The sequence below is a fragment of the Dreissena polymorpha genome, chromosome 6, assembly GCF_020536995.1.
Source record: "Dreissena polymorpha isolate Duluth1 chromosome 6, UMN_Dpol_1.0, whole genome shotgun sequence".
In the NCBI taxonomy this organism is placed as follows: domain Eukaryota; kingdom Metazoa; phylum Mollusca; class Bivalvia; order Myida; family Dreissenidae; genus Dreissena; species Dreissena polymorpha.
This window is the reverse complement of record NC_068360.1, coordinates 76,482,162-76,498,581: the sequence shown is the minus strand read 5'-3', so window position 1 is coordinate 76,498,581 and position 16,420 is coordinate 76,482,162. Positions and strand designations below refer to the sequence as shown.

At 34.4% G+C, this 16,420-nt stretch overlaps 1 protein-coding gene across 1 annotated transcript in view; it reads left to right on the top strand.

Annotated features, from left to right (window-relative positions):
* Positions 1-16,420, top strand: part of LOC127833343 (uncharacterized) — a 67,212-nt gene that overhangs the window by 15,120 nt on the left and 35,672 nt on the right. The gene's annotated exons all lie outside the window — the stretch shown is intronic.

Below are 16,420 nucleotides of genomic sequence, written 5' to 3'. Positions count from 1 at the left end.
AAGCATATTATGCAATTGTTTATTTATAGCAAGATGGCCCTTATATGTTAATTGCAATTTTCACATTTCTCCCCGTATCAATATACGTTGTATTAGAAATGTTGTTGTTGTTGTTGTATTATAAGCCTTACATTTTACACTTGAAGTTGCTTTAAGCTAGCTAAGCCGCGTTGAAATCACCTTTTTGTTGTTTTAACTTTAGTTAAAACAATATTTAAGTTAACAATTTATAATGATTTCCATTGTTTATGATCCACAGAAAATAAATATATAATTGGAAATCATTTAAGTAATTAAATGTTTCTTTTCTTGTGTACAGTACCTAACAATGCCTTAATGTTCATTCATTCTGAGATCCACGCAACATACTGTTATTTATTAATCATCGACAATTACGCTGAGATTAATAAGCACGTGTGGCAATTTTTAGTATGCCCAAAATGCTAAATAATATTGTACATCAAACGGTATAACACGTTTTATAGAACACACAACTGGTGTGGTTACACTATTTAGTGTGTTTGTTTTCTCATTACTCGTTCAAATGTTCAAGAAATAAAGATAAAATAATAACCTTTTATAAAGTATTATAGCACCTACAATTTTGAATAATGATCGAACAGTAATGATCATGCATTTGATATAAAATCTGTGTAAACTCTTAAAAATTACGTCCATTCCATATGTACGATACGCTTTGTTTGTCGGACAAAATGGCGGCCAGATAAGCGTTGCTGAGGGGTGTGTGAAAAATCAATATCTGATTGGCTGATCGAAGAATGTGGGCGGAGTGATCGATACTTTGGCGACTGGTCAATTCACTCGTGATCATATAAAATACATATTTTCTCTATGATCACTCGTGAATTAAAAGCGATAATCCACCGGATCCAACAAATATCCTCTATCACTTCTCTGTGAATCATAATTATCCGATTTGTGTAACAGTCATGAGGCTGTACAATTATGCAAATTGTAAATATCGAAAGCATAATATTCGAAGATGTATTGTATACATAAACTTACATGTAGGTGTTTGCATACATTTTCGTTCAATTATGCATTTGGTTCATTACATTCAATATTTTCATTTCAAAGGAAGGTTAAGTAATGGTGGCGTAATACATAATACAAACAATTTATTTTGCATTGTGTTAATGTAAACTGCGATACAAAAACAAATTTAATAATAATAATAGCTCGAGTATGTGCAGGATGCATGAAATATCGTTAACACGTAATTTCATCATACAGTCGGGTTGTGATCAAAAGCGCGTAATAGTTGGTAAATGTCGACAATTATAGAAACAATACTCTTGATTAATTTCTGCATTATTGCATTGAGTATTCGTTGTCATTCAATTTTATCGAGTAAAGGATGATTCATCACATATATGTTGTGATTACGTATTTGAACAGTTTTTAAACAAATCTGTTGGGTCATGCTCTGTGGAAATGGGGTTTAATGCATGTGCGTAATGTGTCGTCCCAGATTAGCATGTGCAGTCCACGCAGGCTAATCAGGGACGACAGTTTCCGCTTGTATGATATTATCTTTTTAAAGAAAGTCTCTTCTTAGCAAAAATTCAGTTTCGGCGGAAAGTGTCGTCCCTGATTAGCCTGTGCGGACACTTTACGCACATTCATTAAACCCCCTTTTTCTATGTTATATTATATTATATTTTATTTTCAAAGTGAACAATTAAACCATGCAATATGGATGGTATAATTCAAATATCTCATGTATTAGATAAGGCAATAGATTTTCAGATTCAGAATAGATTTCTACATGCGCAGAAATACTACTCGTTGGAACATAAATATTGCATCCGTGTAAGTCATGCCTAGTAAATGGGTTAACATAAAATTAAAAAAAAAAACATTCTTGTTTTAATATTAACCTATGCAAACATAAAAATACATTTTAATCGAGAGACCTATCGCGTCAATAGTTCTATAAGTTATGATCAACCTTTTTTTGTTTTCTTGTACAACGTATTTTTTTGCTAATTTTACGTTATTTGACATTGTATACAAAATTTACCACTTTATTTATAAACAGGAGTGTAAATAATAAATATGCGTGTTTCAATACTGATGGTAATGTATGCAGAACATATTATGTGAGGTATATCATGTAAACAGGATAACATATGTCAAATAGCCGTATAAGAATGTTGGTCATGCGTATTTCTAGTAGTTTACTTCTTTTGATAGTTAGATATAAAGATTTATTTTGAAATTATGTTTGTCTTTTTATAAATGTGCAACTATTAAAACCATTGTCTAAAACCGTATTAATAAATCATAAACATTTTTATGCAATATAATTTGGTTGTGTATTTCTGTTTGTTAGACATGGGTATTGCTTTTGTTTTTGCTTTTATTTGTGTTATTGATACATACCACTATTTGTGAGTCCATATGTTCAAATCATTATTTATAATTTGCTACACACAATTGTAACTTGTGAACAGAAGTGGTGTATATGTAACGTTAAAAAAAAACAATAAATAATGAATAATGCGTGCATTTATTGTTTAACTGCATGAACTTAGTTAAATGGCTTACGTTTGTGCTATTGTGGGATAACTGATTAAAAGCATTTTACCTTTGCTTTAGTTAACACATAAAAACATGTATATTTGGTAAATCGGAAAATTATATATTTGTTCATTTCTTAAAATGGTTTACTCAAATATTTTAACAGTTTTGAAAATACGTAATGCAATTAAATGTATCAAGAGACACAGCTGTCTTCAATGTAGCACTAAATGAATCTTAACGACTTTGCAGGAGATCTAAGTGGTTTTGTATTCAAATAAAGACACCACTGTGCCTTTGTTTTGTGTCATGTCGTATTTATTGTGTTTTCCACGTGAGGCATTGGTTGTAACTGGATATAGTGTCACTGTAGGTTAAAGAGGTCTTTCAGTATGCTTAATACTTATTTTGTACTTTCACGTCTCTTGCGTGTAAAAAACTTAGATCCTTCAATCGAGAAAGTATTCAAATTACTTTGATATTACAAACCCCCTCCAAATTTTTTTTAAACATCACTATAAACTTTATATGAGACAAGATTGTGAATAATCATTTCGGACTTACTAAAACATTTGGCATAATTTTACAGTATGAATATGGTCTGTTAAATATGTTGCTGTTAACTTTACCATGCCCTTATGTAGGTTCTCAATAGCGGTAATTAAAATTTTATTTAGCTTTGAGTGTGAAATCGCGTGAGTCATTTATGGCAGTCAAGGGGGTATTCTCCCTCCTGGGTAGAAGCACTGTCAATAGTCCACAACTGGCTCGAGTCCAAGCAGGGACCTTGATTACTAAAAACCGTGACTTCATCCATTTTAAGTGCATTCTTTCGGTGAGTTTTGACCTGCACGTGTTTATATGTGGCGTTGATGTTGTTGCTCTTAATTCCATACCCTCTTCGGGAGTTGTAAAGCGGGCCAAAATAAAAAGAAACTGTAAATGTTAAAATCGTATTTAAATGGGGTTTATCGCTGGATGCATGTAACTGAACGCATAAGGGTGTAACTAAAATAAACCTTGATAAATGAAGATTAAAATAATTGTTAAGATAAATGGTTTAAAGCATCTGGCTAACATTATTGCACGGATTAATTCTTATCTACTAACAATGTTCATCGAAATCATGCAGCAGAAGGCAAAACTAATGTTTGATATTCAAATGCTAATAAATAATGTTCTGTTTCATATTATAACAGCAAGATATCATTCTTTTGTTGCAATTTTTAAACGTTTCAACTCGTTCCGGTAACCCAAATCCAGGTTTATTTTAAGATTTTCGGAAAATGGTACACTCATATGTATTGAGGTTACTACGCGTGTATTTCGCGCGGGAAATAGTATGCTTGTGGATTCGTTTCACGGGCTTTACCGTATTATGATACTGCTTGTAGTATAAAAAGTCACGGAGTTGTAGGTAAGTTACAATTGAAACACGCACAACTTAACCCTTCAAGCGTGTGTCATCGGGTTGCTTTGATTGTCACAACCGCAAGTGTCAAATTATAATAACTTAAGTACCGGTAGCTCGATGATTGACTTTCCCTTGATCATAAAAGTTATCAAATGTCTTTTAAAGGGGTCTTTTCACAGATTTTGGCATGTTTTGAAGCGTGTCATTAAATGATTTATATTGATAAATTTAAACATTAAAATTTTAAAAGCTCCAGTAGAAAATCAAAAATAAATTTAAAAAAAGGAAAAAAAAAGTAGCCCGCAGCAGGGCTTGAACCAGTGACCCCCGGAATCCTGGAGTAAAAACGCATTAGCCAACTGAGCTATCCAGCCAAGCATTCATAAAATGCGTATTTTATACCTTGTATAAGCAATCTTCGTAGTTTCACAAATTTAAACGACAACAACAGAACTCTCCAAATTATTCAATCGTTTCGCGTTGCAACGCTTTATAATTTTTAGGTTTTTAAATCGTCAAAAGATGCATAATGGCTATATTAGACCATGACAAATGTTCAGTAATACTGTTTTCTCACAAATATCATAACTAAACCGAAAGTTTGCGAATTACTTTTCTCAATTTTGTCAATTTACCAAACCGTGAAAAGATCCCTTTAATACACGATAATTAGAGGTAAGACGATACGCTTGTTACAGGAAAACATAAGATTATTAAGTAATGAGAGTGTTACCCGGGCTTTTTAATTGCGATTTTTCAGAACGAGAAAGTGTTGGTTATTGACTCAAACTTCACGATCACGGGGACGAACGTTGTTGAGCCGGTCTTTGGTAAAGCGTGCATTATCCATGTGCGTTTAGTATCGTTCCAGATTAGCCTGCGCAGTGTGAAATCGTTATTGAACTCGAGATCTGACTGTGTCAGATCGTGGCAACTATAATTGCTAAATCGTGTACAGAATTCAAATGAGCGAAAAGCAGCGCATCATATATTACGGACTCGAATCGCATCATTGTATTAAAGCCTTGTTAGTATAAGGTTCAACCGAACATAGAATAAGATCACAAAATGTGCAGATGTTTATTACCTTTGAATTATATAGCGTCACTTATACTTATGCTTGATTAGGCCCAGCTATTTTAGTTGATAGCGAACAAAACTAAAAAACCAAATACATGTACTTTATATGATGATTGGTCATGCAAATACACCTATAGCCACAATTCCTCAACCTCTGGACTAAGAACGACAGTTATTAGTTACTTGAATACACATTTGCTCAAAGCACTGTTTAACCACTTAGCTAAATTAAGCTAGAGCAAGAAAAGTGTGATAAGGTTAACCAACTGACGTGAAATGACTGAAATACTATGGAAAGTTATATAAGTGTAAGTAGTTTAAATAACCGACGTGAAATGACTGAAATACTATGGAACGTTGTAAAGTGTAAGTAGTTTAAATAATTGACTTGAAATGACTGAAATACTATGGAACGTTGTAAAGTGTAAATAGTTTTAATAACCGACATGAAATTACTGAAATACTATGGAACGTTGTAAAGTGTAAGTAGTTTAAATAACCGACGTAAAATGACTGAAATACTATGGAACGTTGTAAAGTGTAAGTAGTTTAAATAACCGACGTAAAATGACTGAAATATTATGGAACGTTGTAAAGTGTAAGTAGTTTAAATACCGACGTGAAATGACTGAAATACTATGGAACGTTGTAAGTGTAAATAGTTTAAATAACCGACGTGAAATGACTGAACTACTATGGAACGTTGTAAAGTGTAAGTAGTTTAAATAACCGACGTTAAATGACTGAAATACTATGAAACGTTGTAAAGTGTAAATAGATTTAATAACCGACATGAAACGACTGAAATACTATGGAACGTTGTAAAGTGAAAGTAGTTTATATAACCGACGTGAAATGACTGAAATACTATGGAACGTTGTAAAGTGTAAGTAGTTTACATAACCGACGTGAAATGACTGAAATACTATGGGACGTTGTAAAGTGTATGTAGTTTAAATAACTGACGTGAAATGACTGAAATACTATGGAACGTTGTTTAGTGTAAGTAGTTTCAATAACTGACGCGAAATGACTGAAATACTATGGAACGTTGTAAAGTGTAAGTAGTTTAAATAATTGACTTGAAATGACTGAAATACTATGGAACATTGTGAAGTGTAAGTAGTTTAAATAACTGACGTGAAATGACTGAAATACTATGGAACGTTGTAAAGTGTAAGTAGTTTAAATAACTGACGTGAAATGACTGAAATACTATGGAACGTTGTAAAGTGGAAGTAGTTTAAATAACTGACGTGAAATGACTGAAATACTATGGAACGTTGGGAAAGCGTAAGAAGGTCTTCGGACTGACCTTAAATGACTAGTACAATGTGCAAAAAGAACGTGATATTAGTGATATACTGTTGAAAAAAATTATGTTAATAAACAGACAAACGTATGTTTAACAAGTGTGACATCCACTTTTCAAACACATCGACATATGGTATATTTTTGTTAACGTTCGCATATTAACTGACAGAAGTTCGCGGGTTTTATGTCAGATCATATAGTTTAACTTGTCACAAAATAGTTAAACAACACTGTCTACCAGACAACCGATTATCACAATAGTTGCATATCATTTGAAAAAAAAATAAAAAATTATATACTATAATGATGGAAAACAATTACGTGGCATTGCGGCACATAAAGCGATGATTTTTATATTCTTGGAAAAAAAACTGTGTTCTATCTTAAGGCCGATTATATGACATATACCAATAAGGAATGGTTGTTTACATCAATTTTGTACACACTCTTTGTTCACAGATTCCTCGATCATTTCCTGTTTTGACGTTGCAGATAATAATCGTGCACTCTAAGATGTCACGATAAATTTGCAGAACTGCAAATCTCTTTAAAACTGTACTGATTTTTTAAATTCCAATATAGCATAGTTCATTTAGTTAATTGAAATTAATATGCAAAAATAAAAATAGACTGGCTATTCAATCAAGAACATATACTTTTAAAGATTTAAACTAAACGCTATTGTTCGAGTCGTTTTGCACGAACGCTTATGTCTCTTTCTGGGAAAACGGGGTTAATCCTTTCAGTGCCGGAACCGAATTTTGAAGGCCTTTGCAAACAGTTTGGATCCAGATGAGACGCCACAGAACGTGGCGTCTCATCAGGATCCAAACTGTTTGCTATTCTGATAATATTCTTTGAAAAAAATCGAAGAAAATGCTTATTTTAGAAATTAAGCAGTCGACATTTTAGCAGACGACAAATTTCCCAGCATGCAAAAGGTTTATATCGGCACAGGCTAATCATTGATGATAATTTCCACCTGTATTAAATTGTTGCGATTGATTAGTTCTTTTCAGAAAAATATGCTTCCAAATTATCATCTTTGTTTGTTCCATTTGGGACTATACAATTGTTAATATCTCACACTCAATTGTGATGCCTTTACACAGTATATTGTTGTGCACTTTTGTACTGCAAGCTGCATATACTTCAGAATGAAAGTATGGTGTTTTCCAATAACCTTAGTTCCGATAAATGGCAGACATTAATTATCGAGCAAGCATTAAAATCATTATACACTCTCCGTACTTTCGCAAGTTTTGGCAATAATCCACAATAATAAATAATAAGATTACTTTGGCCAAAATTAACTATGTCACTGATTCGAAAATAAGTATAAATGTGCCGCCTCGTTCTAAGATGGCATACACAATTATATGTGCGTACAGTGTCGTCACAGATTAGCATGTGAATTTCACACAGGCTCATCAGAGACGACACTTTCCACTTTGACTATATTTTCATGAAAGATGTTTACTCTAAATAAAAGATTATATAAAAGCTGAAAGTGTCGTCCCTTAAAAGTCTTTGCCAACTGCACTGGCTTATCTGGAACGACACTAAACGCACATGCATTAAGCCCGGTTTTCCCGTAGCGAGGCTCATACATAACTTTTCAAAAACACTCGAACAGTATGTGAGATCAAATACCCGTATCTTTGAAGAACATATGTTATTTGCCAGAATAACGTCAAGTGATTGTATAGGAAAACGTATTACGGTTTTTTTAATTTAAAATCTGCGATCAAAATGGGGCATACATTTTTTATACGTCGTAGAATGATGATTTAATGCAGAAAGTATTCGATTTTTTTCTTACGTAGAACGTTTTAATGGATGCCCGCCTCTTCAAAACAAATTACATAATTATTCCGACCCGAATTGTTAATTAGACCGTAAGCAATCAATCATAATGTAATATTTGGCAAGAGACATATATAGATGTAAACTCTTTTGCGACAAATCTATTATCTAAGTATTAAATTTGCATCCATGATGTCATGCGAAAAATGTCATCGACACGTATTAACATAAAATAACAGGTTATACAATCAAAACGTTGTAAATAACATATTTGAATCTGATTGGTGGTCATAAACTACAAGCGACCATGACCCAGTTTTGCGCTTACGACTGATTACAATAGGCTGTTGGTAAACAAACAGAGCATGACATTATTTGATCTTAATCTTTTTCCACGATAATTAAGCTTCATTATGTAACGGACAGCTTTAGCAATTATCATGTGGATTATCATAAATCTAATTATAGTGCTGAGTCGACAAAATAATAATAGTGAAATAAATCCCCTTTGACAAACATTTTCGTTTCTAGTTATTACCTCTCAATAAAGTCAGATGGTAATTTGTAAAAAAAAAAACTCCAGCCAAAAATACGGAATTTCCGCCCGAAGCGTCTCTTATATACAAAATCGGACAATGCCCGAGGAAGTAGAAATAAACGGGCGGCTGTAGCTGCAAATATGACCAACAACAAATGTCGTTGGTCGAAGTGTCACAACCGCGATAGAAGTAAACTCAAAATGTGTGATTTAATTCGGATTCATGTTGTTTTGAAAACACCTAAGCTTAACACCGTCACTTTTGACGAAACAAGAGTTGCCACCTTCATTGCGTTACAAGCCATTACAGACTGCACATCACTGCTAGTGCCAACATTTTTTTGTCGTTTTTTTACAATGGACAGCATGCGGATTTGCATTGATGGTTTGGCTTTAAAATGTTTAATGTAAAACTGTTTGAGTTTGCCCTTATCTACAGTGTTTACAGTTTTGCAAGTCTTGAGTTCGCAGTATTAATTTCATTAAACTTATATATTTAAACAGTTTATACGTTATAAACAACTTTCTATGAAACCGAAAGGGGGTCATAAATTAGGCGCTTTGTCCATCTAACTCACTTCTAATTAAAGGTTTTGTTGATTTGTCAGCGTTCACAAATGGATTACACCGATAGTTGTGTCTTACGTCCGTTCTTCCTTCCGTATGATCATTGGTTTGTTTTTGCGCGTAATTTCAAACATTTATCATCAAATGTTATTAAACCTTATATGCCCATATTGCCAGGTCGATCCGTTCGAATGCTTTTATTTCATTTTCGATTTCCCCGAACAATGAAATTAATAAGTTATCACATGTATGTCAAAATATATGAAGAATTCCCCTACTTATACCAATTTCCTACCCGGCTGAACTGTTGTGTGCAAATTTTCATACGGATATATATATACATATATTGACTTCCGGAATCGATGTATGTATATTTAGACAGTTGAAATCTTTGTTATCCAATTATTTTCACTTTTTACACGTGCGTTTTGATTAGCAAACTTACAATACAATGTTAATTACCGGTGATATTATACGACGTCGATTTGCAAACTACAGATGTGTGTGTAATAATTGCGAACATTTGTGCTGATATAAGTAAAGGTGTTGTTTCCTTGTGAGCGTTAATGCTGGAATGGTTCAACTTTTAAATGGCTATCATAATTGTATTTATTTAACCTGACTGATCACAGTATTTTGGAGCAGTTTTTGCGTATGCATGTTGAACTCTTATGCTTTAATAGCAAATCAAGAAACGCTTTTGCAAGTAGTTAGACACGCTGGAGTGTTATCGGTGATTTTTTTTTTCTTTGTCAATTGAACATTCAGCGATGGCGATGTTAGGATTTTTAATAAAATTAATAAGTTAAAACCCTGTTTCAATGAATAAAAATAAATGCTGATGACAAAAATACAGTGTATAATTGACTATTCACATGGGTGTATTAAACCGTCAAGGATCTACAAAAGAATGTATTTCATTTTTATTTGAGTGCTTGGCGAATCGATATCTATTTATTTCCATTCGCCCTTATCTTAGATTATAAAAGTGCAATTTCCGTTTTTGTGTCAAATTTCGGCGCAATTTCGTTTCGTTTTTATTATAAATACTCAGAAGACGTTGTATTTTTTCAAACGGTTAAATGGGCCTTTTCACAGATTTTGGCATGTATTGAAGTTTGTCATTTAATGCTTTATATTGATAAATCTAAACATTGGACCTAAAAATCCTCAATAAAAAAAACAACAAGAATACAACTTTAAAAAATAAGTAAACCGCAACAGGGCTCGAACCCCTGACCCCTGGAGTCCTGAAGTAAAAAGTCTTCCGCTTCAACCACTCGGCCATCCGTGCTCATTCTATGTATAATTAACTCTGTATAAGCAATCCTCGTAGTTTCACAAAATATAACGACAACAACAGAACTTTCCAAATTATTCAATCGTTTCGCGTTTCAACGCTTTATAAGGGTTTTCAGGTTTTCAAATCGTCAAAAGATACATATAATGGATATTTTGGAGCATAGTAAATGTTCAGATTAAATAATTCCGTCGGCACTAGAAATTTATTTGTCACCTGTGTCTAGTGTTGTTTCAGGTTTGCCTGAGTGAAGCTTGTTACCGCCATTCAGTATTTGTAATTCAAGAAAAACCTATATAGAGTGATGTTTTCAAACAAAAGCAGTAGCTACAATTTGCCTTCACCGGCAATACCATTAAACGTGAGTGCGCTTGTTGCATCCTGAAAGATGTTTCCAAAATACAACTTTGATGGATTCAACGTACTACCATCTCTCAGCGACGCGTTGTTCATCACATACGGCGTGGCGAAAGCATATTTTATCTCCTTCAATGGCGCAAACCGTTGCCCCTAGCAGATATTTAATGACCAATATTCAGGGAGACCTAAAATGAGTTGCAAAGAAACCAACGGTACCAAACGACGCCGATATGAAAGTAGTACATCAGAGGCTTCTCGCATGTCTACAAATACACAAATGACAGATCTCTCCTTAGGGTCCTCTCAAGACGACAACAACGTCTTCAATGACAGACGCGAAAGTGTCATCTCCGATACCAACAACGCTAAATTGTTTGATTTACCAATAGTGGATAGGCAAAGTAATATGAACAATGGCACACGAGCAAAAAGGATTGCAATGCGGAAAACACATGGACCGCAGGTAGTTTTTTCTAATGATGAAACTGATGGGCCAAGTGAACAAACTCGATACCAACATTATCCTTTTCATAACGGACATCGTGAATTCATCATTAAACCCACACCCCGATTTCCAAGACAGAGGTATGCTAGTAATACCGAAGGGAGCACCAACACAGACCTTCACCCGAATGAGGAACCGCTTCTCCACCATAGCAGGACGGTCCCATATCAGATGCAACCACAAGAGTGTACATGTTGCGAGAGACAGCAACAATTAGCTCATCAACAACATGTGCGACAATACGACCATCAGCAAACATACACAAAGTCTCCAAGTGTGAGATCCCTACCAGACAGTTACATTCATAATGTTCGAATGAACAATCAAGTATATCCGCAAAGAAGGAATTCCGGTGTCCCGATAGAAACGGTTTTCACTTTGAAAGAGACGGTTGATGGAACATACCTACACCCAGTGTGTCGAATGACAAACGTCCGCTCTCCCAGGAGTCATTCTTTTGATATATTGGACACTATCCCTAGCGGTGACAGTGCTGGTTCAACTTTAGAAAAAAGACCATTGCCTTTGAGGCCTGTTGTTGACCCCTCTGATCAGCGTTTTAGTGTCGCTTACTACGAACCGGTAAAAGAATATATTCAAGCGCTTGTATTGCCTTCAGTCTCTAGCAAGGGGTCATCTGAATCCAGCAGGTCTAGGAAATGTTTTAGCTGTAACAAGTTCCTTGTCCTGGTAATTCTGAACGCTTTGTTGATCCTGGTGATCATATCCGCAGTGCCTTTCTATTTATTTGTGGTCGTTGGAGGTCAACCGATACAAGAAGGGCCACAACAAACGTCCGTGCAATCCCAACAACAGCATCGGAACCGGCATTGTGTTCACTGCAGCGTACTTAAAGGGTTTGAAAATCTCGATGAAATTGGAGTTGAAAGGAAAAGCGAAGACGCAAATTTGTGTTGTCTGAAGGCAGAGACCAGCATTGTGGAATTTATATTAAAGGTAGTTTTAGTCAAATAACATGAACAGACACACGAATGATTGATGGAAGTATTGTGATGAGAAATGTGTGTATTCTAATCACTTGTGTATTTTGGAAGCTTTTGAATAATGCTTTTAGTAAAGTAAGTTATGAAATATTGTGCATATTACAAGAAGACTTTCGTTTTGTTTAAATCTGGTATCAAAACAGATTACACTAAGAATGCATCTTCTTCACTTAATTGAATGTCACTCATTTTTTTAAAGGACGCAAATTTTACATTATAATGAAAGCTAATTATGCGTTATTGTTTCTATGAACAACGGATTTGGTAAGATGGAAAAATGATATTCACAGAAAATGTGCTATAAATGTTTACATAACAATAGATGAAATTATCAACGCACATAAATCTCATCGTTGTTCTATCACTTCCTTCCAAAAGATAGACGATTCCAGGTTTATTTTACAAGTTCATTTTCAAATAGTATCACTTTGCCAATATCAAAGATTCACGTTGTATGTCTTGGAATTTACTATATGTTTAATAATAAAAAGCCTGTTTTGTGTTATAGACATGGTTTTGCTATTCTGTTTTAGACGCGAATGCTGCGGCCATCGAACGTTACAGGTATGTAGGCATGTTTTTCCCCGGTGTTCTTAACCTTAAAACTGTTGAAGGTCTTAACACAACAGCGTTTTTTAAATTTACAATATTTACCGATGTCTTTCTTTCCCGATTTTTGCCAACTTTTAAAGTTGTGATTATGTGTTATTGACAAAATCGACACTAGTTGACATAAAGATTTTTCCGAATCGTCGGGTTATTTTTGTAATGAGTATGTTATTAGCCTTTCTGTTTATAACAGTTAACAATAAATGTAACATCATTTATCTTTGTACTTCTAAATATTCAATTTCTAATGCATGATTGTGAGTCTTAATTGCCACAAAGAGTTTCAATATTTAAATAAATCGGGTTCGTCCAGGGAACATTCAGCACGTTTTGTTGCTTGTTCACTTCATCGTAAAACTCCATTTAACGAACATTTTCTAAATTGCACCTGGTTAAAGAAGTCAAACAACTATGTTCTAAGTAGGTAAAACATTTCACAATTTTCCCCATTTAAAAAGAGTACAATCCATTGATTTAGCTGTTGTTAACTATTTTCCATGACGAAATTAGGATTTCTTTATAGTATGATTTTGTTATATTATTATTATCTGCACGACCATTTTTAGACTTCAATTATACGTATGATGAACAGTAAAACAAGACATATTTGAGTTTCGCTATGTGAAAATGGGGTTGAATGCATGTGCTTAAAGTGTCGTCCCAAATCAGCCTGTGCAGTCCGCACTGGATAATCAGAGACGACACTTTCCGCTTGTATGATATTTTTGGTTTAAAGAAAGTCTCTTCTTAGCAAAAATATAGTTTAGACAGAAAGTGTCGTCCCTGATTATCCTGTGCGGACTACACAGGCTAATCTGGGACGACACTTTCCGCATATGCATTTAATCACATTCTCACATAGCAATATATATTTGTTAGTGTTTTTATTTCTTTTTGTCTTGACAGCTCCGGATGACGAGAATAATCACGGTCGTCCAATTATTCAACTCCAGTCAAAGGACTTAGGTAAAGCGAAATAGAAGTGTTACTTTTGAAGCACCCCATATACGCTCTGTATTCTTCATGGCATAATGTTTTTTCTTTTGAATATCTCATATATTGAATAGTAAGTTAGTGTTGCATTTTCAAATATCTCATAAAGAAAATACTAAAATACTAGGTAGGTGTTGAATGCAGTTAAGTATAATAAACCAATCACAGTTTTGTCAATAAAGCTGTGGTTTTCGTCATCTTGTTCTCAGTTCTTACACGTACTGTCGCCATTATTAAGTATAAATCAAGCAGCAAACTTCTTTATAGCATCAATTGTTCTAATTAGAGGGCAGGATTGTACGCTGGCATGTCGAGAATGGAGAGCAGACCTTCAGGCGACCAGGCTTAAGATTACTCGACGATCGTAAGGTAAAGTTTGAGAGAGATGGATACTTTTTCGTCTCGACCAAACTCGCGTTCACCGCCAGCGATCATGAAATTATCCGGGCGCAGTTTACTGTCATGGTCAAAGAAGAAACAGACAAATACTTTAAGCCATTTTGTGAACAAAACGAAACGCTGTCCAACCAATATGGGGGTAGGTACGTTAGCGATTGCAACTTTGTACACCATTTTACCAACGGAAGTCTTATATACGTACAACTTGATCATGTTGAAGGAATGCAGAAAAATGACGGAAAAATCATGATATTCTATCTAAGCTTATAGTCCTCGCCGGTGAGATTAAAAGTGGCATAACTTGAAGTGTCAACATGCGTATTTAAGGGTGTGTTTTTTTTTCAGCCACGTTCAACGTTTAATGCACTGTATACGAACACAAGGCCTGTAGGACCTGCAATAAGGTGTTGATGTATGTAATACAAATATTGTCCTGTGGATTGGTCTCCGAAAATGACACTTGAAATATCTACATAGTATCGAGAAAATCATTGTAAGTATACGTACGCCTTACTGAAAAGAATAGTTACAGAAATAGTTATAGCGAGACTGTACGTGTCAAAAGCGAGACTGTGCGTGTCAATAGCGAGACTGTACGTGTCAATAGCGAGACTGTACGTGTCATGTCTCAGTAGATGCATCTATAACGCTGTTGATATAAAGTTGAGGGCTGTGGAGTCAAACATTGTGTGTGAGGTAAGAGCAGGCAAAACACTATACAGTTGAGGGCTGGGATGTCAAACATTGTGTGTGAGGTAAGAGCATGCAAAACACTATACAGTTGAGGGCTGGGATGTCAAACATTGTGTGTGAGGTAAGAGCAGGCAAAACACTATAACGTTGAGGGCTGGGGAGTCAAACATTGTGTGTGAGGTAAGAGAAGGCAAAACACTATAAAGTTGAGGGCTGGGGAGTCAAACATTGTGTGTGAGGTAAGAGCAGGCAAAACACTAGCCAGTGTACATGTAAGCGGTTACATAATTCACCATTTTGCCATGGCCACTGCCCGGTTCGGCATCGAGATAATGGCACATTGGTTGTTAACTAAATTGGCAAAATTAAAGTGGAAACTTTGCAAATACTTGGATTTACTTGGAATTAAAATTGTTGGTATTTTTATACATATGTTTAAGTACATTTTTGACGTAAACAATCTCATATGTGTATCAAAGACGTGCTTGTGTGTAAATATGTAACATATACTATGATAGTATGCTTAGTCGGAGATGAATTAATGGAAAATTGTATATATGTCCAGTTTCATTTATATAAATATATTATTTTATTGAAATAAATTATTATTATATTCTTATATATTTCGGATGAAATGATGAGTTAGTAGTAATATCCTTTTGCAAATGTCAAAGTTTGTTATATTTGTTTGCCCCATTATTTCAGTGGAAATAATGATAAATTATAAATTGAAGAAAACCATAATAAAGCATTTTATTTTTAGTTTTCATTTTGTTAATGCAAACAGTGATGGGTCAATATTGCTGCTTGATATTTGTCAGATTATGCTCTTAAATGCAGTTGCTCAAAACAAGCACATACTATTTGTACTCATCTTTTTTTCAATCAAGTCAGTTGTAAATTTGCTCAAATGTAGATGTACACGTATACAACTTTACCTTTCAACACTCGCTCACCAGTCAGTTTGTGTTAAATATTAAGGCTAAACGTCCAGATCTCGTCATTCAGTGCATGTTAAATGTTTTGTACTGTTTATCTGACAGTTAATTTAGACAATTAGTGCTTAAAATGATGTAATGTATATCTGTTAATGGAAATGTTAACAATGAAACCAAGCAAGTGGGTTAAATATTGTAATGATCTCATGTACTGTTTACGGCAGTGAATTTTGTTTGCATAATCTTCAATGTGTCATGTTATACAACATAATACTATTTCGCCTTTAACCCATTATGCCTAGCGTCTAGAAAAAAGGCCTTGGCAAACAGCGTAGATCCAGATGACACGCCGCGTT